The sequence below is a fragment of the Odocoileus virginianus genome, chromosome 7, assembly GCF_023699985.2.
Source record: "Odocoileus virginianus isolate 20LAN1187 ecotype Illinois chromosome 7, Ovbor_1.2, whole genome shotgun sequence".
Classification (NCBI taxonomy): Eukaryota; Metazoa; Chordata; class Mammalia; order Artiodactyla; family Cervidae; genus Odocoileus; species Odocoileus virginianus.
Genome location: NC_069680.1, coordinates 9,238,303 through 9,244,962, shown reverse-complemented (window position 1 = coordinate 9,244,962; position 6,660 = coordinate 9,238,303). Strand labels below are relative to the sequence as shown.

General features: G+C 39.6%; 1 non-coding gene across 1 annotated transcript; it reads right to left on the bottom strand.

Annotated features, from left to right (window-relative positions):
- Nucleotides 1–5,914: 5,914 nt before the first annotated feature.
- TRNAC-ACA (transfer RNA cysteine (anticodon ACA)) lies at nucleotides 5,915–5,986 on the bottom strand. Its single transcript has one exon. It is a non-coding gene; the product is annotated as a tRNA-Cys (tRNA).
- Between the last annotated feature and the right edge of the window lie 674 nt (nucleotides 5,987–6,660).

Genomic DNA, 6,660 nt, shown 5'->3' with positions numbered 1-6,660 from the left:
TCAGCCGCTCAGTCATGTCTGACTCTTTGCGACCCCATGGACTGCAGCATGCCAGGCCTCCCTGTCCATCACCAACTCCTGGAGTTTACTCAAACTCATGTCCATTGAGTCAGTGATGCCATCCGACCATCTCATCCTCTGTCGTCCCCTTCTCCTCCCGCCTTCGATCTTTCCCCACATCAGGGGCTTTTCAAATGAATCTGTTCTTCGCATCAGGTGGCCAAAGTATTGGAGTTTCACCCTCAACATCATTTCTTCCAATGAATATTCAGGACTGATCTCCTTTAGGATGGACTGGTTGGATCTCCTTGCAGTCCAAAGGACTCTTAAGAGTCTTCTCCAACACCACAGTTCAAAAGTATCAATTCTTCGGTACTCAGCTTTCTTTATAGTTCAACTCTCACATCCATACATGACTACTGGAAAAACCATAGCCTTGACTAGATGGACCTTTGTTGACAAAATAATGTCTCTGCTTTTTAATATGCTGTCGAGGTTGGTCATAACTTTCCCTTCCAAGGAGTAAGCGTCTTTTAATTTCATGGCTGCAATCACCATCTGCAGTGATTTTGGAGCCCCCAAAAATAAAGTCCACCACTGTTTCCCCATCTATTTGCCATGAAGTAATGGGACCAGGTGCCATGATCTTAGTTTTCTGAATGTTGAGCTTTAAGCCAACTTTTTCACTCTCTTTCACTTTCATCAAGAGGTTTTTTAGTTCCTCTTCACTTTCTGCCATAAGAGTGGTGTCATCTGCATATCTGAGGTTATTGATATTTCTCCCGGCAATCTTGATTCCAACTTTTGCTTCTTCCAGCCCAGCGTTTCTCATGATGTACTCTGCATATAAGTTAAATAAGCAGGGTGACAATATACAGCCTTAATGTACTCCTTTTCCTATTTGGAACCAGTCTGTTGTTCCATGCATGAGAATCATAAGCAATTTGAAAAGGTAAAAAAAAAAAAAAAAAATGTGAGTTACATGGGAGGGACATGTCTGTGTCACGTTTGATTTGTGCAAAGGGAACTCAATTTGGGAAGACAGCTTAGGACCTGGTAAAAGAGGACCTGATGGTAGCCTAAACAATTTAGAAATATATTTGTGTAACATGAGATGTAATTGATGGAGTGGAGGTATGTCATGGCATCATCTTTATGTGTTTGTTTTAGGGAAATAAGTAGAAAAGCAGTGTCACAGGCTAATTAGAAGAGAAATAAATTGTAGGCCAAGAGATCATAAAATCAGCCAGAGGAATATTCCAGGCAAATGAATGAATGATTAAATTTGGGCAATGACTGTGTAGATGAAGGAATTAGGCCAGTACAAGACAGTGGTTAAGAATGATGCAGGGATAGGATCAAAGATTATACTAGCACTCTGACACTAAACTATTGGGAATGTTGTAGTATCATTAACATAAATAACTACGTTGGAATATTCTGTATGGCTGAGAGAAATGATCAGTTTCTGAGTTTAAACTTTCAAGTTCCAGAGAAATTTATAAACATAAGGAAAAAGAAGACAGGAATAAATATAATTCTTAGCCTGGAAGAGAGCCTAAGGTTCTAGAAACATTTGATTCCTATTTACAGAGAGGTCAAAATGGAAGTTGTGGGGATTAAGTGAGGAAATAATAGAAATAGATGTGGTTAAGGTCAGGTTTATAGAGCTTTACATGGTAAGTACGGAAGGAGAAGAGATTTGAAAATGGCAGTAATTTTAGAAGTGGGATGAAATAACAGATGATAGATATCACGGAAGCCAATGTAAGGTAGTTTCAAGAGAGATTTTCAGAATTGAGTGGGAAACAAAAATGATAAAGATAAGCCAAATAGTCATTGCATTTGGCTAAAGAAAATTTCACAGAAAGAGAACTATTGACTAATGATATGGAAACCAAATTATAGAATTTAGGAATCAGAGGGTGGGGATAATGAAAGTAAGTAGCATGGAACAGTAGGTTTCAAGGAGGCAATTTTCCTGCCAGGGGACATTTGACAATATCTGGAGGTATATTTAGTTGTCACAATGGGGAGAGGAGTGCCTGCTACTAGTATCTAGTGGCGAGAGGCCAAAGATGCTGCTAGTCATCTTACAGAGCATAGGAGAGCTCTGCATGACAAAGAATTATGCAGCCCAAAGGACCGTAGTGCTGAGGGCAAGAAACCTTGGTAGTTTGAAAGGAAAGACTTGTTGAGGGGTTGAGAAAACAACAAGATAAAAGATTAGGGACTGTCTGTATTTTCTTCTATTGAATTTAATGACATCACACTGGTTTCTTCCCTCAGGCCATTTCCAATTCTCTATTTCGGGCTGGCTCTGCCTCCTCTGTTCAATCTCTAAATATGTTTGTCCTCTATTGTATCACTTCTTTTGTCAATACGTTCTCTGTTCCTCTTTGGCTGATCTCATTCAGCCAATTACTGTTTGTATAATAATGAAGCTCAAATTTATAATTTCTATTTCTGACCACTTGAATGAGCTCCAAACATCAACTTGCTGATTACTTGACACCTCCTCTTAGATAATTAATAAGCATCTCAGAATTATAGCCTCCAGAGAAAAACTACATATTTCATCACATCAAATGTGTTTCTCCTGCAGTCTTTCACATCTCAGTATATGGTATCAACATAGAGGGATACAGGTGAACATCCTAAGAGTCATTCTTTCCGTCTTTCATCTCCTCCATTGAATGTATCAGCAATTCTCATTAGTCCTACACCCAATACACATCTTGAACCTCTCTGCCTTCATTTATAACATGCTGGACCATATTATAATTATTTGTTTCACAGACTAATTCCAGTGATCTCATGGAAATTGGTTCTCTGTTCCCCATTTTGCTGATAATAACCCAACTGGAAAAGGTCAGTTTGCATTCGAATCCCAAAGAATGTTCAAACAAGAGTTCAATTGTGCTGTTGTACATTTCACATGCTAGCAGTGTTATGCTCAAAATTCTTCCAGCTTCAGCAGCATGTGAACCAAGAACTTCCAAATGTACAAGCTAGGTTTAGAAAAGGCAGAGGAACCAAAGCTCTAATTGCCAACATTTGTTGAATCATGGAGAAAGCAAGGGAATTTAAAAAAAAGAAATTTACTTCTGCCTCATTGACTATACTAAAGACTTTGTGTGAATCATGACAAACTGGGGGATATTCTTAAAGAGATGGCAATACCAGATCACCTTATCTTTATCCTGAGAAACATGTATGCAGTTCAAGAAGCAATAGTTAGAACTAGACAGGAAACAACTGACTAGTTCAAAATTGGGAAAGCAGTACGACAAGGCTGTATATTGTCACCCAGATTATTTAACTTCTATGCAGAGTACATCATGTAAAATGCCAGGCTGGATGACTCATAAGCTGCAATCAAGATTGTCAGGAGAAATATCAGAAACCTCAGATAAGAAGATGATACCACTCTAATGGCAGAAAGTGAAGAGGAACTGAAGAACCTCTTGATGGTGAAAGAAGAAAGTGAAAAAAGCATGCTTGAAACACAATATTCAAAAAGCAACAATCACAGCATCCAGTCCCACAACTTCATGGCAAATAGAAGGGAAAATATGGAAGCAATGACAGATTTTATTTTCTTGGGCTCCAAAATCTTACGGTGGTTATTGCTGCCACAAAATTAAAAGACACTTGCTCCATAGAACAAAAGCTATAACAAACCTAGAAAGTGTATTAAAAAGCAGAGACATCACTTTGCTGACAAAGGTGCTTATAGTCAAAGCCATGGTTTTTCCAGTAGTTACGTACAGCTGTAACAGTTGGACCATAAAGAAGGCTGAGCACCAAAGAATTGAGGCTTACAAATTGTGGTGTTGGAGAAGACTCTTGAGAGTCCCTTGGACTGTGAGGAAGTCAAACCAGTCAATCCTAGAGGAAATCAGTCCTGAATATTCATTGGAATAAGTGACTCTGAAGCTCCAATACTTTGGCCACCTTATGCAAAGAGCCAACTCATTGGAAAAGACCCTGATGGTGGGAAAGACTGAAGATAAAAGGAGAAGTGGGTGACAGAGGATGAGATGGTTGGATAACATCACCAACTCAATGGACATGAATTTGAACTAACCCTGGGAGACAGGGGAGGACAGAGGAGCCTGGCGTGCTGCAGTCCACAGTGTCTCAAGGAGTCAGACATGACTTAGTGACTGAACTACAACAACACACCCATACTTCTTCGTAAATTATGAATAATATTTGAAATCAAAATTTAATAATTTTATTATCTTCACAAAACCCTCCATTGCCTTCTCACAGCTTTGGAATAAAATCCAAAGTCCTGACACAATCCTCAAAGATGTCCTGACCTCTGCCCTCATTTTCTGCCCCTTTTCCTCTCCTCTCTCTTCTCCCACCTCATTCTTACGCTCTGACTCTTATGCTTAGGCTTTCAGTTTGTTCACTAGAATATGCTAAGCCTACGACCTTTGCACCCACTGATTCAACTCTCCAGAATATTCAGTTCCAAAGTAGCTATATGGCTTGGTCTTTAGTAACTTTGCTCAAGTGTCAACTCTTCAAATACTGTTTTTCCTGATAACCAGAAGTGAAGGAACACTAAACACGCACACATTGTTTTTTTTTTTTCTCTTTCTCTCATGATAGAACATAGTTTCTTTATAACATTATTATTATCCTCTAGAATCACCTTATTCAGCTATATTTTATAAAATAAAATATATCTATAATTGAAGTTTAATCTCTAAAAAATAGGGACTTGGCCTCTCTTTACCCTTGTAGTATCTGAAAGACCTAGGACAGAGTCTGACACATTTGTATTAACGACTCTGTCATAATTCATATACGTAATTTTAAAAATTGCCCCAAAAAGAACATATATTATTTCTTTTGTTTAATTGAAGAGGAGGCTTCCAGGATATATTTTTATCAGAACTGAGGGAAAAGTTGTAAATATGCAAATTATTTGAAGTACATCTTGGGGCTGTGTACTACTCATTTGGGTCCTTTTTATCATGATACCTGGGCTTCCCTGGTGGCTCAGAGGTTAAAGCGTCTGCCTGCAATGCAGGAGACCCGAGTTTGATCCTGAGTCGGGAATATCCCCTGGAGAAGGAAATGGCAACCCACTCCAGTATTCTTGCCTGGAGAATCCCATGGAAGGAGGAGCATGGTAGGTTACAGTCCATGGGGTTGCAAAGAGTCAGACATGACTGAGCAATTTCACTTCACTTCACTTATCATGATACCTAGCTTATGATGGGTATTTACTAAATATATCTTTAAGGAACTAGGAAGTGAGCAGTGGGGTCTTTTGAGGAGACCAGTGTTTAAGCAGCAGGGCTAATAGCAGAAGAATAAGGGTTGTGGATGATTTGAGAGACCTCTGGCAGCTGAGGTTGGGTAGCATGGATTTGCAACAAAGTCCCAGCACCAGGAGCAAAGATCATCAGAGGAAGGATGCTTTGCTATCTCCAAGCAAACACAGCATACTTTACATAAGGGAGTTCTTAATAAGGAGCCACAGCTTAAGAAAATTAAAAATTAATAAATTCACTTTCTCCATTAGCCGTCTATCGTTCCCTGAGCACCATTTAGAAAGCCTTCAAATTAAACCGAACTATCTTTCTGTCTGGAGTCAATCTCAGCCTGGTAATCATTTTCCAGGTGTAGGGCCAGTAGCGCCTGTGGGGTGTTTCTGTGGATCAACATCAAGCATGGCTTTCATATGCGTCCACACAAGAGTTGGCACAAACTGGCATGTGGAGAGGAAGCACTGGCCCTAAGGACTGAATAGTGAAAGTGAAAGTGAAGTTGCTCAGTCGTGTCCGACTCTTTGCAACCCCACGGACTGTAGCCTACCATGTTCCTCCTTCCATGGGATTTTCCAGGCAAGAGTACTGGAGTGGGGTGCCATTTCCTTCTCCAGAGGATGTTCCCGACCCAGGGATCGAACCTGGGTCTCCTGCATTGTAGGCAGACGCTTTACCATTTGAGCCACCAGGGAAGGACTGAATAACCCCTAGTCAAAGATGTACCTGCCAAGAGAAACTGAGGCCTGGCTGCATAAACTGGGAAGAAAGCATCTTTTGCACCTTTCAGCATTTTCAGAAAGAGGAGATTTATCAGTTGACAAAGTTATCCCAGCATTATAAATTCCTTGGACATCAAAGAACATTCGGCTGAGAAGGCTCTTGAAATTTTATCTTTGTAATCTTTCTGCATTCCCTACCCAGGGACTTTCACACTTCCATACATGTGTACATACACACAGAATTCGAATTATCTCACGTGTTCAATCTTGTCCTCTATGGTTTGGGTAATGCAGAGAAAATAGAAGATACTTCCTATTCTCTAGGGATGATGATTATGATGTTCCATATAAGGAAACTGAGGAAGAGAGAAGGTAGATAGCTCAGCCACAGTTACATATAATAAATTCCAAAAATGAAAAAGCTGGAACCCCAAAAGTAGACATTCTAGCTCTTCAGTCCATACTTCATCTATCAGCAACACTAGATCCCTAAACACACACAAACACACACACCGCAAAAGTTATCCACAAAAACATTAATCACATCTATATCTTCGAACTAGGATTTTATGGGTTAATTTTTCTTTTTAGTAATCTGTACCTGTTACATTTTCATAATGTCTGTGCATCAGAGTAGTGAACAATAT